Here is a 25,862-nt window from a genome sequence, read left to right on the forward strand (position 1 = left end):
TCTCTTCCTCTAGAACAGAAAATATCCTCTTTTCAAGGCAAAGAGGCCTCCCACAGCCTTTGGTTAAGGTATGAAAGTTAAATTACCTCTTTAGTGGCTCAGCACAGGTACAGAGGGGAAGAAGGGGAAAAAATCTCAGGGGTCTTCCTTATTAGCTATCTTTTCTCATTTGGGCCCAGGAGCCCTAGAATTAAATCATCAGTCATGATGGCTTATCCAGAGCTAAATACAATTTAACTCAACTGATATCTATTAAACAATAAATACACTTTATATAACCATAGCTAACATTTATATGGAACTTTAAGGTTTGCAACGAACTTTACAAATATTGCCTTATTTTTAACCTCATAACCACCCTGGGAGCCAGGCGCTAATATTATCCTGATTAGGGCAGAGATCAATCGCCTTGTCCAGGTCTGGTTCCCTATCCATTGTGTTACCTCTAAATGCCTACTATGTTCCTGGCCCTCAAGAGACAAAGATGAAAACTGCATCCCTCCTGCTCAAGAAACTTAAAGAGATGAAATATGTACACAGAGAAGCAGCTGTTGTTCACTGATTAAGAGCACCAGGCCTAGAGTCAGGAAGATATGAATTCAAATTCAGCTTCAGATATTTAAGAGTCTTCAAGGATAGCAAGGTAGCTCAGTGGATAGAGCGCAAGGCCTGGAGACAGAAAGTTCTGGGTTCAAATGTGACTTTGAGTTTAATATGTCTTAAGATGACCATATTGTTCTTTCCAAATATTCCACCTCTCCTAGAAAGGCAGGTTCAATGGATAAGGCACTGGACTTGGAGTTAGGAAGACCTGAGTTCAAATCTAGCCTCAGATACTTATTGTGTGACCCTGAGCAAGTCAATTTTTCTTAGTTTCCTCAACTGTAAAATGGGGATACTCACAATACCTGCCTCACAGAATTATTGTAAGAATCAAATGAGATGATATTTGTAAATCACTTAGCACATAGTAGTTACTAAATAAATGCTATTATTATTGTTGTTATTATTATTATTATGAATTTTTCTCCTATGCAGAAGCAATCCAACATAGTAAAATAAATCTAACCCAGAAACTACTGGGTTTGACTTAAAAAAAAAACCTGCTGGGACAACTAGAAAGAAGTCTGGCAGAAATTTGGTTTAACTCAACATCTCACATATAATAATACATATACACCACTATGAACCAAAAGAAGCTCCAAGTGGAATGGAGTTAAGTCAACGAGTATTAATTAAGCAATACTATGTGACAGGCACTGTGCCAAGCACTGAAGATACAAAGCAAGGCAAGATACAGTCCCTACCCTTGAGGTCACATTCTAATGAAGGAGATAACATGCAAACAATCAAGCACAAACAAAGGTAAATTTTGTAAAATGCAAAATTATAAAGTCTGTTAATACAAAGTAAATCTGGGGTGATCTCAAAGGGCAGGTACCAGCCTTTGGGAATGCTGCCTTTCAGAGGCAGAATTTGAGCTGAACCTTTAAAGAAGTTAGGGTAAGACAGGAATAAAGATGAGGAGGGAGAACATCCCCTCAGATCTGGGAGACAGTCGGTGAAAAGGCAACAAAATCAAGAGATAAGAGGGTCATGTGTATGAAGGATCGTAGAGTGCATGGAGGACAGTAAGTAGTAAGAACATTGAAAGGTTGGAAGGAATCGTAGGTTTGGGTAGGGTTCTAAAAGCCAAAGGATAGGGGTAGCACAATGGAGAGGGAACCAGATCTTGAGTCAGAAAGACCTGGGTTCAGATTTGGTCTCAGATACTTCCTAGCTATATAACCTTGGACAAGTCACTTACCTCCAATTTCCTGGCCCTTACCATTCTTATGTCTTAGAATCAATACTTAGTTTCTATTCTAAAATGAAAGGTAAGATTTGGGGGGGGGGGGTTAAGGCAAAGGATGTTATATTTGATCCTAGAAATAATGGGGAGCCATTGAAGTTCACTGGGCAGGTGAGTGACATGGACAGACCAAATTTTAGGAAAATCCCTTTGGCAGCTGATTAGAGAAGGCATTGGAGTGAGCAAAAATCCAAAGCAGGAGACCAACCAGAAGACTGTTGCAATAGTCCATCACAAGGTGATATGGCTCTGCACTAGGGTGGCAGCTATTTCAGAAGCAAAAAAGGAACATCTACTAGAGATATTGCAAAGGCAGAAATGAGAGAACTTGGCAACAGATTGGATATGTGGAGGAAATAAGAATAAGAAGCTGGAACGTAAGGCTAGATTGCAAGCTAAAGTGCCTAGAAGAATAGTTTTGCCCTTAGCAGAAATGGAAAAAGTTGGAGGGGAGGGAAGATGTTTTATTTTGAACATGTTAAATTTCAGATAGGACTTTTAGTCTGAGATATACAAAAAGCAGTTGGTGATGCAAAACTAGAATTCTGAAGACAGATTAGATCTGGATAGGTAGATATGGGAATCATCTGTGTGAAGATAAGTGGGAACTGATGAGATCACTGATAGAGATAATATAGAGGGAGAAGAAAAGAGGGCTTAACACAGAACCTTGGGGGATGCATCCAGTTAATGAATGTGTCCAGAATGCAGATCCAGCAAAACAATCTAGGCAAGAGCTAGAAGACAGGCAGGAAGAAATCCAGGAGAGAATAATGTCACAAAGCCCAAAGAGGAGATAGTAACAAGAAGAAAAGGGTGACCAATGATGTCAAAAAATCTTAAATATAAGTCCAGAAGGATGAGGACTGAGAAAAGGTCATTAGATTAGACCATTCATGACCTAAATATAAATAGTCATATCATAAATTATAGGAGAAACTTTCAAAACTGTGGATAAGGAAAATATTCTCAACTAAATAAGGGATAAAGATAAAAAATAAAAAGGTAAAACAGTCAATTTTAATTACAGGATTGCCTGGGGAAACAGAATTAGACATCAGGGAGAATTGCCCAATGGTGAGACACAAAACAGGCAAAAGGTGAAGGTGGGATCAACTCAGTTACTGCTTCTCCTTCTACCTCTTTTCAAAGGCTCCAAAGGGTATAAAAGCACATAAAAGATTCTACAGGCATGCATAAATGCATCCTTGAACATCTAAGGATGGCAGAAGGGTGAACTCAAAGTCAAATGGTAAAATAAGTGGAAATCTCTCTTTGAGGCTCCCCACCTGGCCTTCAAGAAGCCTCCTTACCTCTTCTGACTTCTAACACCCCAGCCTTCCAAATCTTAGATTAACCCATTTCCTCTTTCCCAAAGAGCCTGATCATTCACTGACCTAGTAGTAGTTATCCTCTCAGGATACATGCCTTTTTATAAACTCTCTCCTAGTAAGAATGGACAGAGAAGCTACGGAGCTCAAAAAATATCTGACCAGGAGTCCCCTCTACAACATCCGCAATAAGTAGTCAATTTCTTATGTGGGCCAGGTAGGTAATATGGTGAATAGAATCCTGGGCCTGAAGTCAAGGAGACCTGAATTCAAATCTGACCTTAGCTTATTTAGCTGTGTATTCATAAGCATATGATTTAATCTCTTATTTAGCTGTGTATTCATAAGCATATGATTTAATCTCTGTTTGCCTCAGTTTCTTCAGGGTTTTTGGTAAAGACCAAATGGGATAATAATAATAAAGCATTTAGAAGAGTACCTAGCATACTAAATGATATACATATATATATGAACATATATATGTGTTTTTTTAAACTCTAACCTTCTGTCTTAGAATTGATACTGTTTGATTCCAAGACAGAAGAGTGGTAAGGGCTAGGCAATTGGGTTTAAATTATTTGCCCAGGGTCACATAACTAGGAAGAGTCTGAAGTCAGTTTTGAACCCAGGATCTCCCATCTCCAGGCCTGGCTTTCTATCCACTAAATCACTATATATATGTTAGCTACTACTTCCACTACTACTAGGGCAGTTATGTGGTATAGGGAATTGAGTCTTGAACCTGGAGTCAGGAAGCCCTGAATTCAAATGCAGCCTCAGAACGTACTAACTGTATGACTCTGAGCAAGTCATTTAACCCTGTTTGCCTCAGTTTCCTCATCTGTAAAATGAGCTGGAAAAGGAAATGGTAAACTACTCTAGTAATCCTGCCAAGAAAATGTTGAATGGGATCACCTAGAGTCAGACACAACTGAAAAGAGTGAACAACAACACTATCACACCACTGCTGCTACTACCAGTAATACTTATGGATCTCTAACTGTTGGAAAGTTTTTCCTTACATCAAAACAAAATCTTTCTCCTATCAATATCTACATAACCCTTAGTTCTTATTTCTAGGGTCATGACGACTCTCCTCACATGGCATGGCTTCCAATGCTCATTGACCATTTCCGGATGAGATCCAGTAGTCAACACCCTTCTTAAAACATGGAACTTCACTAACAACTCAACACAGATGAGCACAGTGAATGATCAATCTTTTCATTATGAATGTAATAATTTTCTTAAAGCACATATTTTCATATAAAAGCTCTCCAGGAAGGAAAAGCCTTGTTTAAGCTCTGAGGAAATAACTATCTCATTTCAGGAGCCCCGACAAGATTGTCTTTCTCTTTAGCCTGCCTTCTTCTCCCTACTTGTAAGGTTGTCTCTAGATGGCAGCCCAATCCATTTAGGGATACCTGTCATTCTTGGGTTTTTCTGTACACTAAAACCAACCTCTCTGCAACATCTACCTGGTTTTGCCTTCTTGGGTCAAGCAAAGTAAACCTGATCTCTCACAAATACTTAAACCCAGAAATCATATCCCCTCCCTCTTAGTCCCTCCCTCCATTATTTTTTTTCTTCTCCAGGCTAAACACTCTCAATTTCTTCTACTCATCCTTATAGAGCATAGTTTCCATAGTTTCTAACTCCATCCCAGTCACCCTCCCTCTGGATGAGATCCAATTTATCAATATTCTTTTCTTTTTTCCTAGCCTTTACCTTCTGCCTTAAAATCTGTACTAAGTCTTATTTCCAATGTAGAAGAGCAGTAAGGGCTAGACAATTGGAGTCAAGAGACTTGCCCAGGATCACACAGCTAGAAAATGTCTGATGCCATATTTGAACCCAGGACCTCTTGTCTCCAGTCCTGGCTCTTTATGCACTGAGTCATCTAGATATCCCCAATATCCTTCTTAATATATAGTGGCCAAAACTCAGGACAAATCGAAATCATCTTCTACCAGCTGCCAAGGCAGTACAGTCATCCCTCGCTATATCGTGGTTCATTTTTGTAGCTTCACAGTATCTCAGATTTTTTTTTATTTATATCTAATTCTGTATCCGAGTTTTTGCTATACTTTGGAACCAACCACAGCACTGTGTTCCGAATCCTGAGTGCTGATTGGCTCAAGGTTTAAAAGAGTGTGGGAAAGGTTAATAAGAGTGTGGAAAAGGTTTATAGAAGAGTGGGAAGGGTTTATAAAACCTTAAAATATATGTGAATAATAAAATAAAGATAACACCACTACTTTGTGGATTTTCACCTATCACGAGGATCTCTGAAACTCCCGAAATAGGCAAGGGATCACCGTATTCCTAAACTGTAGGTATGGCCATGTCAACTCATCTATTCAATAAACACCAGTAAACAACCCTATTGTCTCTCAAGGCAAGTACAAACTTCTCTGTTTGGCCTTTAAAGCCATTCTTGACCTGGCTCTAATCTTCCTTTTCAGACTTATTCTACATTGCTCACATGTTCCACAGTCTAGCCATTCTCTACTCCAGACCACTTTCTATTCCTTCCACACAACATACCGTTTCCTATAGCTATGCCTTTCCACACTGGGGGGAGGGATAAAGGGAGGGGGGGAGGGAGGGAGGGAGGGAGGGAGACAGAGACAGAGAGGGAGAGAAAGAGAGACAGAGATAAAAAGTTCTGTACAAATAAGCATCTAGGTGGCAGTAAGAGAGAGTTCTGGGACTGAAGTTAAGAAGACCTCAGTTCAAATCTAACCTCAGATCCTTATTAGCTTCATGACTCTGGACAAGCCACTAAATCTCTACTTAGTTTCTTAATTGTAAAACAATACCTACCACCCAAGATCAGTGTGATGATTAAATGAGATGATTTTTGTAAAGCACTTAACACAATGCTTGGAACAGGGTAGGTACTTAATAAATGTTTCCTTCCTTCCTTCCCTCTCTCCCTCTTTCCTTCCTTTCCTCCCTCTTTCCTTTCCTTTCCTTCCTCCCTACCTCTCCCCTTCCTTTCTATATATTTACATGTGCATATCTTATTTCCCCTGAAAAAAACATAAGTTCTTACTGGGCAGGAACTGTTATATTTGGGGCTTTAGAACCCCAGTTCCTAGCACAATGCCTTTCACATAGCAGGTTCTTAATACAGGCCTGCTGATTGATTGAGGGTGGTTCTGGGCAGAGGGAATTTGGACAAGAGTGATCTCCCAAGCTCTTAAAATAGCTAACTCAAAACAGGTCTCCCTTTTTTCTTTTAACTTTCCAAGTTCAGACAAATGTCTCCTTCTCTGGTTTCAACCTCTACAGTTTAAGGTCACAGACACTGGCAGCCCCAAAGTCAGCGACAGTCCTCATTACCAAGATAATAACCATTGAGATAACAGGTGTATATACATGATTAGCCCCTGTCTTTCCAGGAAATTGTCACTGCCTAGGATTTCTGGTGCCAAACACAAGGTCAAAAGTGGCACAGAATAACAGAATTTCAGAGAGAAAAGGGACCTCAATGGTCATCTAGTTTAACTGTTACTTGAAAAAAAAATCTCTACAATATACCCAACAATTGGTCATCTAGCCTTTGCTGGAAACTTCAAGTGAGGAAGAACCCATTATCTACCACCTGAAATATTCTACAGCTCCAATTGTTGGAAACTTTTCTCTCAAATAAAGCCTCAATTTGCCTCTTTGCAATTGGTTCAAATTGCTCATAGTTCTGCTGTCTGGAGCCAAGCAGAGCAATTAACCTCTCTTCCACAGGGTAGCTCTTTCAGTACCTGAAGATAACTAATATTCTCCCCCCACCCGACCCCTTGCAAGTCTCCTAGTTAGACATCCCAAATTCCTTCAATCAATCTTTGTATGACAAGAATAAAAAAAGCTAATCATCATCCTGAGGGTCAACAAGATGATTCAGTGGATAAAACACCAGGTCTGGAGTTGAGGGGTGGGATGGGACCTGGGCTCAAATGTGCCTCAGATAGTTCCTAACTGTGTGACCCTGGGCAAGTCAATTAACCCCAATTGCCTAGACTTAGAAATGACTCTAAGACAGAAGATAAAGGTTTTGGTTTTGGTTTTATTAAGGAGCTATTCACCATTCTCATTATCCTTCTGGAGATGCTCCTCAACTTATCCATATCTCTCCCAAAAGAGGGTGACCAGAATTGAACACAATCCTGCATATGTAGTCTTACCTTCACTTTCTTGGAAATTCCTTTGGGAGGTAATATGATGTGGTGGAGAGTTAGTCTAAGAGTCAAGTCCATCTCTCACACACTGGCTATGTGGCCCTGGGTTAGTCACAACTCTGTTCCTCTATGATTTTTTAAAATTCTTACCTTCAGTCTTAAAGTAATAGTTAGTTCTAAGTCAGAAGAGCAGCAAGGGCTAGTTAAGTGACTTTCCCAGGGTCACACAGCTTAGGAAGAACCTGTGGTCAGATCTGAACAAAGATCATCTCTACTCCAGGCCTGTCACTTTACCTACTTGCCCCCATCTTTTGCTCGTGAAGTTACTTTTCTTTTTTTTTTTTTTAAGTGTAAGCTTTTACATTTTGGGTCCAGAGCAGTGATTTCATGGATATAGTGAACTCCCCAGTAGGGGAATCATCTTCAACAATGTGGCTGCAATGTACTGTTCCTTTAAGGTTTGTTGCTTAGTTAAGTCTTCTCAGACTTCTAAGTTATAGTTACTTTGAGCAGTAGTTACTTTCTAGCCAAGTTCTGAGACATTTGTTAGGTAAGGAAGCTTTTAATGTCAACAAGCACAGTAATCTAGAGAGATACAGACACCAGAACTGTTGTGTGATTTCGGAACAAATACAATTTATCTGATTATAAAGAAAATATGAGGATGTGGTTACTAATTGTAAACTAAGGTGGGGTTGTTTGTGGAGAGGACCTAGAATCTAAACCCAGGAAGATAAGAGAAGTGAAAGGGCAGATTTTAGAACCATGATCATCTAAGTTTGAAACTAAAAGTGATAGACACTACAGTTAATGCTGGTAAGTCTCACGGAGTAGAGGCCATGTTGCCTCTCATTTTACTTTTTTTTTTAAACCCTTACCTTCCATCTTAAAGTCAATACTGAGTATTGGCTCCAAGGCAGAAGAGTGGTAAGAACTAGGCAATGGGGGTTAAGTGACTTGCCCAGGGTCACACAGCTGGGAAGTGTCTGAGTCCAGATTTGAACCCAGGACTTCCCATGTCTACACCTGGCTCTCAATCTACTGAGCCACCTAGCTGCTCATACATTTTACATTTATGCATGTGATATTTCAAATTGTTTCAACTTAATCCTAGAATTCTAGCTCATTAAGGTCTTTTTGAAGTCTAATTTCGTCAATGATATCTTTTACCTATTTTGTGTCATCTGTAAATTTAATAAATGTAAAGTACATACTTTTATCCAAATCATTGATAAAACTGTTAGGAAGCAGAACTTCCTAAGACCCTCTAGAAGAGACTTTTTTCCAAACGGGCATTGAACCATTAAGAACTACTCTTTGGATTCAGCTCTGAACCCACTGAACTGTACTGTTATCAATGGACAATCTCTAAGGGCCCCTGACCCCTAATTCTATGATTCTATGATTTGACTCCAAATGAAACCATATATGTAGACACACACATAGAGGGTCTGACCCGAACAGCTAACAGCAGATACTTTTGTGCTTGGCTTGGTCTAGATCCCATGAAAAGATGATGATGAATGATCCCATGGGGATGGGTACAAAGAAATTAAGTGAACTGAGGAAGAAAAACTTTTCCTCCCCTAACAGCCTGTCCCTCCATTCCATTCCCAACCTTGGGGGTCTAATTTTTCCCCAGCTGTTTTCTTTCTATAGTTACTAAAAAATTTGCTGATGAATTCATTCTCTTTGGGACTTTTGGATCTAAGGATAGTTTTGGCTCTTGAGATCACACAGTTCATTATATCTGGACAGGAGTCAGAGGTGGGTGGTGACCAGAGCTACCCCTGCTTCCTCTTATTTCAGTCACTGGCAAATTCCAATTATCGACCCTATCCATTCCCCAAAAAGGATTTCTGTTGGTGAGGGAGAGGAGTTGTTGGGAGGGGGCGGGGGAATTGGAGACATATATCCTTACTCCTCTCTGCTTGTTTGTTCACATCATTATGTTCCCTTTTTCAGCAGTCTTATCTGTCTCTACATTCCCTCCCAATTAAAACTCAATTCCGTTTACATTTCTACATCCAACATCCTGGGCAGACTGACTCCTAAAACTCCTCCGGTCACTCCAAGCAGAAAACCCAAGCCAACCTCCCACTCTCCAAAAATCCTTCTGTTCTCCCAGATGCTATTTCCACACCCCAGAAGTTGCTACATGAGGGCAATCACTGCATATGTTGTCCCATACACACTGGGTGCTGGATGTTTGAGGGAGGGAGCAAGAATGAGTCCCTTGGGATAAGATGGTCTTCTCTTTCCAATGTGCTACCTAAAAGCCAAAATGAATGGGGGCTAGAAGAGGAGGCCCAGCCCATTTCCTGCCCAAGGCCATTTGTGTGGCTTCCACCCAGTTTTGTTCTTGGCTCTCTCATCTTCTCTCTGCTTCCTTTCCTTTCCTCCCTCACTCCACCCCACTCTATCTCCATCTCCTAAGCCAAGAGTTATTTCTAGCTCAGTTAGGGTGGAATAACTTCTACTAAGAAGGCTGGACATACATCTCCAAGACCAGGTTATATGGCTGAGTTTCCAAAGGTGTCAGGTCACTGCTATCCCCTTATCATACCTCAATGGTGGGGAGAGGGGCAGAGAACTAAAAGGATGTCTTTCCCTACAGACTTCTAGCCATGTGTCCCTGTTGCCTTTAGGGGATAGTACCACCAGAGCTCATCCATTCCTCTGTTGCTTTAAAATAGTAAAACCCTTGCCAGACCATAAAATGATTTAATATAAAGAGAGGTGAGATTCAAAAGATTCTGTTTATATTCTCTGTCTAGTGTCCTACCCCTTCTTCTCCTTGGAGTTCATGACCAAAGTATAAAGATGCTATTTGGAAGGGCTACTGCCTAGGGGGCTCCAAGGAGAATGAAAGCCTAGATTAGCCATGCACTCTCATCATCATCCAACTTCCCTCCCCATTTTTCTCTGCATCTTCTGCCTGAAATGTGCCTCAGATCTGCTTGGTTCCTTATGATGTAAGGTCTCCAGGAATGAATCTTAGAGACCATTTTTCTAGGGATCTTTCTAGCTCAAAATCTATTAATCTGTGTTGTTCAGCCATTTCAGTCATGTCTGACTCTTCATGACCCTATTTGGGGTTTTCTTGGCAAAGATATAATGGAGTAGTTGTCATTTCCTTCTCCAGCTCTTTTTATAGATGAGGAAACTGAGGCAAACAGAGTTAAGTGACTTGTCCAGGGTCATATAGCTAGGAAGTGTCTGAGGTCAGATTTTAACTTCAGAAATATGCCATCTTTCTGACTCCAGGTCCAGGACTCTATCCACTGTACCACCTAGCTACCCCATAAATCTATAATCATGGAGAACCAAGCAGATCTGGGAGGGGATCTCTCTCTTCATATCACAAATTGGTACATGTTCACCCAAATAGGTTTGTCCTATTTACTAGAAAGGACCTGAACCCAATACATGATCTCTTGCAGTCTCCTGCAGCTTCTATGACCTCAGAGGAAGCAGGACAGACAGTTAACATTCTTGACCCTTATACTTCTTATACTGGTATCTCTTACTCTCTTCTTTGCTATGAGGGCAAGTAAATAAACAGTCCCAATCTCTTAGCTTTAGTTTTTCCTGCTTCCAACATCTTCCTGAGCCATCTCCTGCTAAAGAGCTGGTCCCAGTTCCTCTCCATCCTCCATTGCCTCAGTTTCCCTCTCCCAATGGTTATAGACATAGACAGGGTCCGTCAGCTGCAGAGGGCAATGTTTGAGTGACCCACCTTGAATATCCAACTCTGGTTTAAAGCCCAAATCCTTGCTTTCCAAAGAGTGAGGCAACCCAGCTGTCAACTTCCAGATTCTATGAAAGGCCATTAAAACAAACTCTTTCCATTCCTTTAGTCAACAGATTTGATAATCATGTCCTAGAGACAGAAGCAACCCCACCCTATCCAGAGAAAAGGAATTCTGCTGAGTAAGTGTTTGGAACATAACAAAGCTAGCATTGGCTGACCTTCCTTCCATTTTCTTCTTCAACAAGAAAGCAAAACTCTTGATTGCCAAGCCTCCTCCTCACCAGGTACAAGCAGCTCTCTGCCTCAATTTCTTCATATGAACAGATTTCAAATAACACTCTTTTTGCAACTCTCAACTATAATACATAATATGAAACAATGGGTGAGTGCATTGTCTGTGTTGGGGTCTATCCCACCAACTATACTAGAATCTCCTTGAACCAAAGACCAGGTTTTTGCTAAATTCTGTATGTCACCTAGCACCGAGGAGAGTACTCTGCACAGGGTAGGCACCTAATACATTTTTTTGCTTTGCATATGAATGCTGAGACCAACAATACCCATTATAGTTCCAGTAGTAACAATGGCACTAAATAAATGGAGCCTTGCCCATGCAGAGGGCAGAATGCCCTCACCCATCTGTTCAAGCAGCCATGTAGAAAAGGGAAAAGATATGTTCTCAAGAAGCTTAGAGCAAAAGGAAGGGGGTGGGGTGGAATAACATGATAGATTCACATAGCCCTAGTCTAGGGGAAAGAATTCTATATTTAGTTCAAATCCAGACTCTATGTGAACTTGTACACGTCCTCTTTGGGCCTCAATTTCCCCAACTGTACCATGGAAGGAGGGGAGTTAATGATTCAGGATCTTTAAGTTCTTCTTGGGATAGAACATCACACTCATGAGAAAAGCTAACCCCCTTTCTGGAATCCCAGAAAGCTCACTGGGATTCTGTATCTTTATTGTGAGGCTAATCCCAAGGCAATATGATGGGTTAAAGTATATATAAATGTCTTGATGTTCTGAGTTTCCCCTGTAAGCAGTGGGTACATGTGTGCTATGTTGGAGAGGGCTTGAATGTATCATTTTGGGTAGCAACTCGGTTTTTTACTTCCCCATAACACTCATAGCCCACGACCTAGAATCTTTCCCTTAGTGGATGCTTAATACATATTTGTAGATTGATGGCTTATTATAGATAGAAGGGGTGGAGAAGTTCTTGCCATATATGGCACATGTACGCATACACTGGTTCCCTCGGCTTCACAGGCATCTCACTGAGAGATTGGACAGACAGTTTCCATGGCCTCTGAGCCCCTCCTCTCCTGCTCCCCCGCCCAGCCAGGCAGCCAGGACCCTGATAAGACACTACAAAGGGGAGGCTTTGTCTGGGGAAAAGGAGGCCTCGCTTCTCTGCAGCAGCCCAGCAGGTGGGTTTGGGGGAGGGGGAAAATAAGGTGTCAAGACAAAGCTCTCATTCTAGAGCTCCCACCCTCCCTGCTTCTCTCTGCAAAAGGTCTGAGGGGAGGGAGAGGCCTGGATACCTATGACCGTTCCCATTTCTTTTTTTTTTTAAACCCTTACCTTCCATCTTAGAATCAATACTAGGTATTGGTTCCAAGGTTCCCTTACCATAGAATGGTAAGGGCTAGACAATGGGGGTTAAATGACTTGTCCAGGGCCACACAGCTAGGAAATGTTTGAGACCAGATTTGAATTTAGGACTTCTCTCTCTAGGCCTGACACTCAATCCATGTTGCTGTCCCCAACCACCCCCATTTTAATCCCAAAATACAAATCTTGGTTCTTTTACCTACTGACAGTATTTCCTTGAACAAGTCATTTGGCTCAATATCCAGGTCTTAGTTTCTTCCTCTATAAAATGAGAGTTTAGATTAAATGACCCAAATTTCTTTCCAGCTCTGTGTCTACTGTCAACATGGAATGCTCTGATATTTTCCCTATCCCACCTGGAAAAGAGATCTGCTCCAACCTGCCTTATGAGCTAGGAATAGGGGAAACAGGTTAGCCACAGATGGGACAGTGGGAAATTTTAAATCTCTCCTGACAAGAAAGAGGTTGCTGAAGATTCCCAGGTAGTCAAAGAAGCTTCTCTGCCAAGGGCTTGGAAGAGCAGGAACTACCACCCTCCCATTTTATTAGCTAAGAGGCCCCTTTGGGAAGAGATGAAGGGATGGGGCCAGATAATCCCTGCCTGTGGGTAGGTTACAGGCTAAAGAGTCTAATAAAAAGAGTCCCAATTTGCTCTATGACTTTGGGCCTTGGCTCTTCCATCTGTACCATGGGTATACACTCCCTCTAGTCCTATCTAAACTGCCAAGGATGGAAAGTAGGGTCCAAAAGAAACAGGAGTTGTAGCAAGATTCTAATCGTCTTAATAAATATGTCTTTTGGGTGTGCATCACTGTCAGCTGTAACTGATCAAGGATGATGGATTTTTAGAGCTGAGAGGACCCTGGGAGAGCTCAGAAGGCCCCTTCATTGTGCAGAGGGGGTAACAGGTCCAAGGAAAGAAAAGTGACTTGCCTAGGATCACCCAAGTAGTAAGTGTCAGAGGCATTATTCCAGCCTAGATTATTTGATTGCTAAACCAGGACTTCTCTCCTCTTTACCATTCTGGACTGCAGCCTGATTTTCATTATCAGCCCAATAAAAAACAAAGGAGGATGGAAAATTTTCAGCCTCAAAAGGTCTAATTGAAATTATTTTGCATAATCAACAGGTCTGGGATTTATCATTATTACCATTCATTGCACTATCAGGTTGTCACTATCAATGCCCAAAAGAAAGCAGGTCCAGGGCAGACCTGGAGGAAGGTAATAGAGGCAAATGAAATGGGAGCTCAGATAGAAGAGGCAAGGAATCGAGTGGAAGCAGTTGAGAGACACAGGAGACAAGTTTTTCCCTCATTTCCTCCTTGGATTACTATTAAATTCTAAATGTTGGTAGATGGGAGGAATGAGAAAGTGTATTCTTCCCAGCTCTTAAAGGGGATGAGAAGGGAGAAAAATTCAATGAAATGCAACATAACAGGATTTATTAAGTGCTTACCATGTACAAGGCCAGGCAGCTAGGTGGCACAGTGGATAGAGTGCTAGGCCCAGAGGGTATAAATCCAATCTTAGACATTTACTAGCTGTGTGACCCTGAGCAAATCACTTAATCTCTGTTTGCCACTGGAGAAGGAAATGATAGACGTCAGTATCTTTGCCAAGAAAATGCCAAATGGGGTCACAGAGTCAGACACAACTGAACAAGAAGTACAAGCAACCTATTAGATTCTGGGGCTACCAAGACCAAAATTGTCAACAGTCCCTGCCCTCAAGGAATCTACCTTCCACTGGTGCATATGACATGGCAGGATGGGGATCAGTTAAGGCTTCTCATAGGTGTCGCAGTGGATAGAGTCCTGGGCTTGGAGTCAGGAAGACCAGTAATTCAAATACAGCCTCAGAAACTTTCTAGCTGTGTGACCTTGGGCAAGTCACTCAACCTCTATTTGCCTCAGTTTCCTGCCTTCCATAGCTGTTTTGAGAATCAAACAAGATGATAATTTTCAAGTTCTAAGTATAGTGTCCAGCACATAGTAAATGCCAAATAAATATTAGCTGTTATTACTATTAGGGGGAGGCAACTGATATGAGCCTCCAAGGATTTAAAAAAAATTAAACCCTTACTGTCTGTCTTAGAAGTCATATTAAATATCAATTTCAAGGCAGAAAAGTATAATATAGGTTAAACAGTTGGGATTAAATGACTTGCCCAGGGTCACACAGCTAGGAAGTATCTGAAGTCATATTTGAACCCGAAACCTCCCATCTCCAAGTCTGGCACTCTATCCAATGAACTACCTCGCTGCCCCACCTTGAAGATGCTTAAGAGATGGAGCTGAGGCATAGAGGACTGCCCATGGAAGACAGTACAAGAATGTATCAATGCTGCCCCCAGGGGCAACAGGGGTCATTGCTTCCTTCTTCACCAGCCCTTCCTCCCCTGGGCTGATCATGAGAAAACAGCCTGTCCCTAAACAAACAGCATGTGACCCAAGAGGGCACAGGCTGCCCAGAGTGCCCATGGGTGGTTCTGGCCAGTGGGAGGAAGAAATGAAGAAAGAAGAAAAAGGGGGAAAGAAATCTCCCAAGCCGAGCAAAGGACAACGCTTATGCAACAAAAGCAATATATCCTCCCCAGGCACTCGGACAGGAAGGCAGTGGTAGGGTAGCCCCTGCCCCAGCCTGGCAAGACCAAGATGGAGCAGGGGGGGTGTGGCACTCCCACTGTGGCTGGCCAACGAGGCTCTTCCCACAGCCTCCTGCTAGGCAGTTGCCAGGGGGTAAATAGACTTTAAGCCCTGGCCAATGACAGGCTCGCTGACAGGTGAGACAGCCTCCAGCTGCTGCAGCCACTGTCCATCTCAGGGTGGCTGGCTCTTGCCCCAGTGTGTGGAGAAGAATAGACCTCTTGGCAAGGCCTGGGGGAGGTGCCAACCAATCACAATGGGTTTGTGAGCCTGTTCCCACTCCAGGGCCATTCCCCAACCCACCCACCCCCCACCAGCATAAGCTTCTACCCTGACACAATGACCTGTAAAGGGAGTGGGTGAGAAGGGAAGTTAAGCCAGGAGACAGGCCAAACCAGTGAGGAGATAGGATGGGTGATAGCAACCTGTCCCTCCCTCCCCCAAGGTTCCCTGAAAGGCTCATCTCTCCACAGGATCACATATCAATGGCACTTCCTTCCCAGAGGAGGGACAGAGGGGCAAATGGATTCCAGCCAAGAGAAGAACAAGCCTACTCTTCTGCTCCCCCACTGCTCAATGTTGTATCACCGGGACCTTGTGCTGAATGAACCAGCTCTGAATGCTCCCCACAAAGAAAAATAAAGCTGCCCCCATTGTCCCTGGGGCAGCTTAGATCAGTCAATGTGTAAGTCTTATTAGAAGGGTCCTGGAGCTAGGAAGCGGGGGTTCTACACTCTCCCCAGATTCAGGCAAGTCTCTCCATGGCAAATTCCTGGGCTCTTGGGCCACCTGTCCCACAAAGAGAAAGGGCAACCGACAGCAGCTTTCCTAAAGTCACTTGAATTACACACACACACACACAACCTTGCCCTAACCTCAGAGGCTTAACTCCAGCTAAGCCCTTCATATCTGGGGGGCCAATGCCACTGTCACCCATCAAGATGCCCTTCTAGCTACCCCTATCCCAAGCCTATCCTCTTCCTCTCTGGAGACAATGGCTGAGAAGGGGATTAGGAAGACGGCTCCAGTTTCCTATGCAGTGCGACCACACAGACCATTGTCTGTTTTAGGACAGAAGTCTGGGGCTCCAGCCACCCCTCTGCCTACAGTACATGCCAGCAATGGCATCTCTTCTCTTAACTTCATGTTAAAAATAGGGATGATGCCCAAAGCTGAGGATTTGTGTCCCGTTATAATAAAAGAAAAACCTGTCACACATATTAGCATTGTCATGTCTACACCACCCCCTGTACTCCTGAACAGCGAGCATGCATGCATGCACGCGCGCGTGCGAGCACACACACACACACACACACACACACACACACACACACACACACACAAACAACAGTAGACAGGAGATACTCACTCAGTGCCTCTTAGGAGTCCCTTCTCTGCCTCCTCTTACCCTGACTTCACTCCAGAAACAGAGAAAAGGTTTTCCTTTTAATACTCACCAGGTCCCTGGTGGGTAGCAATCATTAACAGCCACACATGCTGGCTGACGGGCCTTAATGCTTTAACCCTTTGAATGCTGTCAGGGTGGCTTAGTTTCAGCCACTGGGCAGCCCTTTGCTCCCAGAACCGCCAGGCATAGGTGGCTCCCTCCTTGATGCCATCGACCTGAGTAATTCTGCTACCTCCCATGTGGAGAGGGAGAGTCTTCTAGTCCCACCCAGGTCTCCCCACAGGATTGGAGAAGAGATGCAACCTAAGGCAGCCAGCCTGGCGCTGTGCCCAATTGGGTGAGCCCACATTATGAAATATTTGCCCAGAGGGCCAATGAAAGAGAAAAGATCTGGGAAGGGGATAGTTTTATTTATGGAAAGGGGAGGCAGACATTGTCACAGCATCACTGAGTCTGACTAGATGGAGGCGCAAAGAAGGAGAGTCCCTGGGGAGATGACCATTCATCTTCCTCTTAACCTTTATCTCCATCCCTACCCTCCTTCCTGGAGTGGCATGATAATCCCTTCCTTCTAGACTTCCTCACTGCCTAACTCAAATGACTTCTGCTAGATTCAGCATCAAAGCTGCCTCATTCTCCACCTCTGGGATCTCCCTGTCCCAGCCAAGAGTCTGACGAACACAGTTGAAGCCATGTAAATCCGGAATGGAGAGACCACTTATACACACACATCATTTGCATAAGTCTGCAGAAGCAATTAGACCCCAAGTAAGCTTCATTATGTGTAAAATATAGGAGACATCACTTTAAACCTTTTTTCAAAGAGACAGATGGAGGGTGGGCAAGGACTGGGCAGAGTCAAACACCCCCACCCTTTAAAAATAGGCAATGAATTTTGGGGAAGTCTAAATGAAGGCAAGAACTATCTACAGGCATGATGAATGCAAATATATTTAGATTTATTCAAATGAATCAAGTATGGTTTTCCCAGAGCAAGTCATTTCCATTAAGATTTGAGGGACAACCAAAGCTCCCATGTTGAATCAGAGCATCTTCCCAGGAGTTAAAGATAGTAATTCCTCTTTCCTCATCTCTGCTACTGTAGTCTATGCTATGCTAAATTACCATTTCTCCCCCTTCAGCACCCCAATGCTGTCACATATATGAGGTATGGAACCCACATCAACCATTCTTTTATGGCCCCTGGTTCCGGTTCATGTATAACAGTTTAACCAGAGGGGCAAGAGCAGAATCAGGTTGTGTGGGATGGCTTTATCTTATCTCTCTGGACTTCTTCCCAGACCTCAAGCTAACTCTCTTTTTCTTTTTTTCCTAAAACCCTTATGTTCCATCTTAGAATCAATACTGTGTATTGGTTCCAAGGCAGAAGAGCTAGGCAATGGGGGTAAGTGACTTGCCCAGGGTCACACAGCTTGGAAGTGTCTGAGGTCAGATTTGAACCTGGGACTTCCTGGCTCTGGGCCTGGCTCCATCCACTGAACCACCCATCTGCCCCTACCTCTGTTCTTTTAAGAGGACTGCACCCAATTCCTACCTGGTCATTTTGACCCCAAAGGTGATCTTTAGGGCATCTTGAAGAACCTGGAGAAGAGGGGACTATTTTTTTTTTTTTAGGACGGAGCAGGGTAGAAGGATCTGAATGAATTCAGTTCTCTTCTGCCTCTCCTCCCCTTACTAATAGCTTACAACTAGAACCTGGTATCAGCCTATTACAAAAAGAGAAGTTAGATTCTACATGCTACTTTGCAATGAGTCCCACTCTGCATGAAAATGCATAGCAGTTCTCTTCACCTCATCTCAGCCCCCAAAGGCTTGTTCCTTTCTTAATGCTTCTAGCACCCATACTGTGTGTTACTTTGAGTTAAAAGACTCTGCTGGGTTCTACCAAGAGGCCCAACTGTCATGCCTCACCCCTGATAGAAGAGTGGAAGGGCTGATGGACCTGTTGGTTTTGCTGGACTTTCCCCAAGTGGCAAACTTGGGGGTAACCATAGTGATGACTCGAATACATACGTTTCAGATACCCTGTTGCTGTTCCATCATTCCGTTGTGTCCCATACTTTGTGACCCCATGAAGCTCAGCAAGCCAGGTCCTTCTCTCTTCTACCATCTCCTAATGCCTGTTCAAGCTTATATTGGTTGTTTCCATGATTTTATCTATCCATCTCATCCTCTTCCATCTCCTTCTCCTTTATCAACTTTAATTTCAGAGATAGGAAGCATTGGACTCCAATGGAAATAACACTTCCTCTGGAATCTGAGGACCTGGATTCAAATCCCATTTCTGGTGCTTATGACCTATGTGACCTTAGAAAGGTCAGCTAACTTCTCTGGGCCTTAATTTCTTCATCTGTAAAATGGCAGGACTGAACTAGCTGGCCTCAGAGATTCCTTCCAGCTCTAAATCTCTGATCCTAAAAGCTGTAGGGGCTATAAGTAAGTTTATATTTAACTCATGAGTTTAGATCAGATAAAGTAACTGCTTTTAAGATGATCCCTCCTTGAAGCTACTTCCTTCCATCTCTCTTCCCCCTCCCCCATGTGTATTCTGGCTACTCTTCTAAGGTCAGAGAATATTCTGCATTAGGCTGAGGCTTCTGGAAAATATCCATTAGCCAAGCCAAGAAAGGGTAGGGGGTGGGAGTAGGGAAAATAGAGAAAGAGATGGTTGAACAAAGGGAAAGATCTAAGGTTAGAGAAATATAACCAAAGGAATGATAGGAAAGATAGTGGCAGAACTATTGAGGAAAAGGGCTTCCAAAAGCCTAATTGGGTCATTCACTTTGATGGAAGCACACATTCAGAAGGAAAAATCCCCCAAAACCCAAATCCCAAAGCAGGAAGTTTGGTGGGTGCGGCAGCAGCTGGATGCTGTTAGTGAGCTCCTGAACATGGACCCAACTCAACGTGACCCGTCTTGCCCTGCCCCCTTCTTTTCTCCCCCAACCCCAGTGTAAGAGTAGTACATGGCTGGGAGCCTGGCCACACTCACCCCTGCCTACAGGACAAGGAAGGGGCAGAAAGGGAACTTGCCCTGGAGCGTGGGGAAGCTCTGGAGATGATCCAAGGAGAGGAAGAGGGAGACACACACAGACACAAACAGACTTGTCAAGCCTGGTCTATCTCCCTCTAGTCTAGCCCTATTCAGCTTCTCTCCACCTCCACTCTCTCCCTGGCAGCCAGAGAACGCATGGTTCTAAAATATTGTTCAGGGAAAAAGTGTTAGCCTACTGGTGATGTTTCCCCCATAAAAGCACAATTTTCCTCACCTTCCTTCAGGACACTTTCTCGGGCTCCAAGGAAGATGGCTGACAATTTTTCCCAATGGACAATTCATCTGATTTGTCTGCCTCTCCCTACAAAGTGCTCTGACTATTCCCGGGATCATGGATGTGGCCCCAGATGAGCACCTCAGAGGTCATCTAGTCCAACCCCCTCATTTTACTGGGGGGCCCAGGGAAGTTAAATGGTTTATCCAAGGTCAACCAGGTAGTTGGGGACAACTAGGTGACTTGGTAGATAGAGCACCACCGTGACTGGAGTGAGGAAGACCCGAGTTCAAATCCAGACTCAATTTCTTACTAACTGTTCGTATGACTGAGAAAATCACTTAATCTACTTTGCCTACCCCTTAAAATTCTTTCTGCCTTGGAACCAATATACAGTACTGGTTCTAAGATGTAAGGTAAGGGTATGCATGTATACATATATACATACTTATATTTGGGAAATAATTAACATGTATTTGGGAAATATCTAACAAAATAAAGTAAAATACAATAGAACATAAATATTGTTAATATATGGTTTTCTGAAGAGAATATGAAGTCCATAGGGATTCTTATGTATGGTTTTAGTGGCCTCCATTTTGATTTAAGTTTGATATCATAGTACAGTGGAAAGGGCCATAGCCTTGAAGGTAGGAAGCCCTGAATTCAAATCCTGATTCTGACACTTAGCCATGTGACCCTGGGCAAGTCACTTAATCTGTGTTTGTCTCAGTTTCCTCATCTGTAAAATGAAGATAATAAATCACCTACTCTCACAAGTTGGTAGTAAAGAGAATATATGCAATGCAATTGTTAGTTCTTTTTAGCTTTAAAGAAGAAACTCTGACTTGGAGAGGAAAGAGTGGAAACAGCAAGCCTTCTTAGGAAGCAACTGCAATAAATCTGCAAGAATTGGTAACAGAGAAAGCCACTATATAAAGTCTGATCTGTCATCTGGAGGTCTCCACCCCGTGTTCTGAGGCTCAGGGAAGGACCACACCCAGGAAAAGGAAAACAAACCAAAGAAGGGAATCCAGAGGGGCCAAGAAGGATCAGGGAGGGTGCCAGGGCAAATAGATACTGGGAGTCAGGGTGATAACCCATTCTTCTTCAGACAACCAGCCACCAGACAGACCACCCTGCCTAGACCTCAGTTCTTCTAAGTTAAGAGCAGGGAGGCAAACCTGCAGGTCTTGTCAGGGCAATTTTATACCTATAAATATACATTCTAAAAGCTAATAGTTCTGTGTATACATGTATTAAAGAATATATAGATAATATACATATATATGTACACAAGTAATGGAGAAATGGAATGTAGTTGCATAGCATGGGGTTAAGGGGGGAGGGAGGGAAAGCAGAGGGACTGTATTTTTTTTAAAAAGTGCTTTTGGATAGAGCCAGGACTTGAGTACGGATGTCCTGGATTCAAATATGACCTCAGATACCTCCAAGCTATGTGACCCTGAGCAAATCACTTAACCCCCAGTGCCTAGCCCTTAACAATCTGCCTTGGAACCAATACCTGTGATCCTAAGTGATCCTAAGACAGAAGATAAGAATTTAAAGAAATGTAATGGGAAAGTATGTATGTTAATATACAAATGTATGTTTCTATGCCTCTTCATGTCAGTAAACTCCTGGATGTATACTGGTATTCACACACACACACACACACAGACTGACCTCAGTATTTCTCCTTCTCTTCTAATTCCTGCCCTCTTGGCTACCAGGCTACTTTCTAGAGCTAGATGGAGGAGAGTTTGATTCTCTTCTCATCTCAGGGCAGTAGGTGCTCTGCCAGGTCCTCTAGGGTCCTGGTGCCCTCCCACTCCTGTCTTAACCCAAAGAGAATTGCTGAGTCTCAGATTCAGCCCTTCAGGCCCATCAAACAGCCAGAAGGGGGTACATGAAACTCGGGCTCCCCCCCACTCCAGACCAGAGTTTGACCTTCTCTAGAGGATAGCTACAGATGTGTGTATGTGCTGTACAGGAATAGACTAAATCTAAGGCCTAGGACTTCTCTTCCTGATACTCCCTGATCCATTTTCTCTTTCTCTCTCTGTCTCTCTCTCTCTGACTCTGTCTCTGTCTCTCTGTCTCTGTCTCTGTCTCTCTGTCTCTCTGTCTCTCTGTCTCTGTCTCTGTCTCTCTCTCTCTCTCCCTGCTTCCCTCCCCACCTACCTAATTACCTAATTCTGGGAGAAAGCAATGGGATTGGAGGGAGGCTCTGGAGATTTGATCTCACCCTCACCTCCCCAACTGCACCTCTACAAATCTTCCCTTCTCTCACCTCCCACCCCTGAGTCAGTACCTCCCTCCTGTCTGCCTCCCACCCCCAGCTGCAGAACTAGCCCTATTCCTCCAAGGGGTACTATTATGGCTCTTCAGGAGAATGGGATGGGAAGGGAATGGTGGGAGAGCAGAAAGAGAGAAGGGTAAGCAGAGATCAGCACTGTGTAAAGAACAAAAGAGATTCTTAAAAGAAAAAGCAAGTCTATAGATGGATAAAAGAAAACCTGAATTATTCTCTGTGCTCCCAAGAATATTAGAGAGGCCAGATGGGGTCCATGCCCTCTAAGGATTGTCAAGTTTTCTTAACCTTTCGATGCCTGGCTGACTTTAGAATAAGGGCATATCTTACTGATGTGAATGCTAAATGTATCTTTCTCCTATCTAAATATTCTTAGTGCTTCGACAAGGGGAAACTTCCTTTACTCAGCAAACATTTAGAGGGTACCTCCTACAAACCGAGTATTGGGCTAGGTACCACGGGGGCTGCAGAAAAGATAGTTGTTCACTTCACTTCCACTTGACTTCTTTTAAGACTCAACTTAAATCCAGAGGAGCTAGGTGGTTCAGCAGGTGGAATTGACAGGGCCTGGGTTCAAACCTGACCTCAGATACTTCTTAGCTGTGTGACCCTGGCAAGTCATGTAATAATCCCAATTGCCTAGACCTTACCACTTTTCTGCCTTAGAGCCAATAGATAATATTAACACTAAGACAGAAGGTAAAGGGTTAAAAAAAAGACAACTCAAATCTTATTTTCTATAAGAGATCTCTCTTAATCATCCTTGTTCTCCTCTCAGCCCACCCCAGGGCCTTCCCTTGGAGAACACCTTCCATCCACTCTATCTATATTTAGAATGTCCAAAGCTGTTTGCATGTTTTCTATTCCATTCAAATAGGAACCCTTGTGAACAGGGACCATGCTGTTGCTTTACTTGTGTCCCCAGAACTTAGAACAATGATTGGCACAGAGTAAGCATTTAATAAATGCCTGTTGACTGACCAATGTCCCCAAGGAGCTAATAGCATAAGGTGGCAATGGGAGGGACAAAGGGTTTTTGCCTATCTCTCTGAGTTCACTTGGGGTAGATTTGTTCTGTTCTTAAACTAAGGCTAGAAGGAAAGCAAAACCATCAAAGTCCCCCTCTTTGGTGCTTAGTTATCCAGTTGTGGTTTATAGACTATGCTGACCCTTTACTTTAGTTCTTCCTCACACTGTCCATGGGTGGGCCAAGATAATAAGAAGCCCCCAAAACCCAAACCCTTCTCTTTTGCCAAGCACAAACCATTCTGGTCAAAGGTTTGCTGCCAAAGGTGATAAAATGAGGTTAGGGGGCTGGTTCTTTATAACTTTCATTTTTCAGGCTTCTCCAAGACCTATCAGCTAGGGCAATAAGGAGATATTGGTACAGTTATAATTGGTACAGTTCAGCCCTACCCAATGGAGATGGAAAGAGGGCATGGAAGGACCAGATCTTCCTCCCAACTCCCCATCCCTAAATCCCCAAGGTTTCTTAAGCCATCTACCTTTGCTCACAGACAGATCATGGTCAAGTGATCTTGGTCTTGTGTCATTTGATTCCAATTGATCTTGGTCAAATGAGGTTTGCTATTGAGAAAGACCAGTCTAGAGAGCTGGACCAGCTAGTATCACCCAAGGTAGTCAAGCACACCTCTCCTCTTTGAAGGTTTACTTGGGAAGAAGGAAAGTTGAGGTCAGTAAATGACCCCAAAGACTCCCAGTTGAAACATCTTTTGAAGCTGATTTAAAATATAATACAAGAGAATGGGAAGGAATCTCTTAGCTATCAAATATTGAACACTAGAACAAGAGAGAAAGAAAGTAAGAGAGACAAGGTCACGGAGAGAGAGACAGAGACAGACAGAGATAAAGAGAGACAGTCAGAGAGAGACAGAGAGAAAGACAGAGATAGACACACAGAGAGAGATTAAAGAATACCTTCTTCTAGAGAGCATTGAGGACAAGAGGAACTTCTGACCTGGATTAGGGGCATTATTTCCTAGAAGCAGAAGGAGGAATGATGACTTCCAGAGATCCCAATCCTATGTTTAATCTTAGGAGAGAAATGGGGGAATTATGGGATGTGGATTCAAATCTTGCCTACTCCATAACTGATCTTGGACAAACCACTTCTCTTAAGAGTCAATTCTTTCAATGTACAGTTCAGGGTTTTTTCCCCTGGGGTCTATGAACCTTAAAAAAAATTGTTTTTACCATTCTATTTGTGTCCCTGGTTTTCTTTGTAATCCTATGAATTTTATGCACTTGAAAACATTATTTTAAGACAGGGTCCATAGGCTCCACCCAATTGCCAAAAGGGACCATGATACAAAAATTGTTAAAATCTATTGATGAAGGATGGTCTCCTAGCCCTAATATTTTAAGATTCTATTTATCAGTTAAATCAGAGATAAGGAAGGCAGCAAAGGATGCTGAATAGAGTTATTCTAGTTTGGACATAGCAAAGGGGTACAAAGAGATAGAGCCCTGGATTGGGAACCAGAAAAAAACCTGAGTTCAGATATGACCTCAGACATTGCCTAGCTGTATGACCTTGGGTAAATCACTTCACCTCTGTCTACCTCAATTTCCTCATCTCTAAAATGGAATTAATAAAAACACCTTCTACCTAGGGTTATTGTGAAGATAAAATCAAATCATATTTGTAAAGCACTCTACAAACTTTAAAGAGCTATATGAATACTAGCTATTATGATGATCAGTTTAGAAACCAGACCCTCAAAGAGGGATACATTTGTATGAACTAGGATCCTCAAGAAAATCAGGAACAAGAGGGAAATTCAGGTACTGATCAGCTTATGAGAAAGCCTGGGATGTCTGAAGCAATGGAGATGAGGGAGGAAACAGGCAGAGAAAGGAAGGAATGGGGAAGACAGTGCAGTATGGGGATGAATTTGCAAATCCTTGGGGGGAAAGCTGGCTGAGAGAAGCTAAAAGTTGACAGGGTTCTGGGAGGCACACCCAGGAGATAGGAATAGCCACATGTCAGAAAAGCTCTTGCCTTCCTTTCCCTGAATTATTCAACGTAAACACTGGTCCCTCAATATCTGAATATCTCACTAAAATCAAGGGATCCCATCCTCTCTTGTTCACTTTAAGAAAACATGTCCAACCACTCTCAGTTCTGAGGGTTAGCAATTCCTTACAAAGGAAGCCATGTTAGCTCCATCTCTTATCTCTCATTGGCCAAAGCAGATGCTTTTTGTTCCTATAACAACAGACCTTCAGCCCAGATCCCTTTTTTGATGGGCAATATCCCCAGTGAAGGATACAGCCCTGACCTGGACCTTTCTCTCTCAATAGAGTTGGCACTAGCCTTAGATAGCACTGCCTGGAAATTTCTTCTCACCCTCAAGGGAATGTCAGAGAAACAGAGATTCTTTTCAGCCTATTGCCTGGAGGTTAGGGTTCAAATCCTGCTTGACCTAGAGATGACCCTATAATGACATCATA

At 43.0% G+C, this 25,862-nt stretch overlaps 1 protein-coding gene across 6 annotated transcripts in view; it reads right to left on the bottom strand.

Annotated features, from left to right (window-relative positions):
* Positions 1-25,862, bottom strand: part of PLEKHA6 (pleckstrin homology domain containing A6) — a 243,471-nt gene that overhangs the window by 66,148 nt on the left and 151,461 nt on the right. The window lies entirely within an intron of this gene.

This window comes from Monodelphis domestica, chromosome 2, assembly GCF_027887165.1.
Source record: "Monodelphis domestica isolate mMonDom1 chromosome 2, mMonDom1.pri, whole genome shotgun sequence".
NCBI lineage: Eukaryota > Metazoa > Chordata > Mammalia > Didelphimorphia > Didelphidae > Monodelphis > Monodelphis domestica.